Source organism: Conger conger, chromosome 16 (genome assembly GCF_963514075.1).
Source record: "Conger conger chromosome 16, fConCon1.1, whole genome shotgun sequence".
Lineage (NCBI taxonomy): Eukaryota > Metazoa > Chordata > Actinopteri > Anguilliformes > Congridae > Conger > Conger conger.
Genome location: NC_083775.1, coordinates 34369776 through 34370527, shown reverse-complemented (window position 1 = coordinate 34370527; position 752 = coordinate 34369776).

The window sequence follows — 752 nt, the reverse complement described above, 5'->3', positions numbered from 1 at the left end:
TGAATGCATTTACCAATTGTTTTTTTTCCAACAGTGACAGAGTATTTAAATTGTTCCATATGCGTGCGTATTAGTATCCATACAGTTAACATGCAGTTAATTTTCCATTAAAAAATGTTTAAGGAACTCCAAGAAGCCCATTTATCATCTCATGTTCCAGTTACTGTATTTATTTAATGCACATCGCACAAGTAGTGCTAACCCTAAAGCATATTTAATTGGTGAGACATAAATAGTTCCAAAGGAACCTTGTGATTCCATAGAAGAACCCTGTCTAATCCAAAGGTTCTTCGTCTGGGAGCTTCATATCTACGATAGAGGGTTCCATAAATAACTAAAAAGGGTTCCTCTACGGAGACAAGCCAAAGACCCTTTTTTCCTGGGAGTGTTTGGCAAGTTCAGTGTGCTTAAATGTACAATAGGTAAGATATTTGTCTTAAAACATTGTTACAAGACCATCGGAAATCCCTTCCTATCATTGCAAAAGGCTCACTGACATGTTGTCTCACCCTCTGCCTGTGTTTATAGTCCTTAAATTCGGGTTTTAAAATATGCAGTTGACGGGCCAGCACTCTGTACCAAAACATTGTATAGCTGTACAATAATTCAAGCTCTTTGGTTGAAAATGGTTCTAATTGCCACAGCCAATAACATGTAAATATCAGCGCGTTCACGGAGAATGGCTGGATTAAACAGTGTTGTGGTATAAGCGTGTTTGTTGCTGCTATTCCTCTCGACTGTTAGAAGTCCAG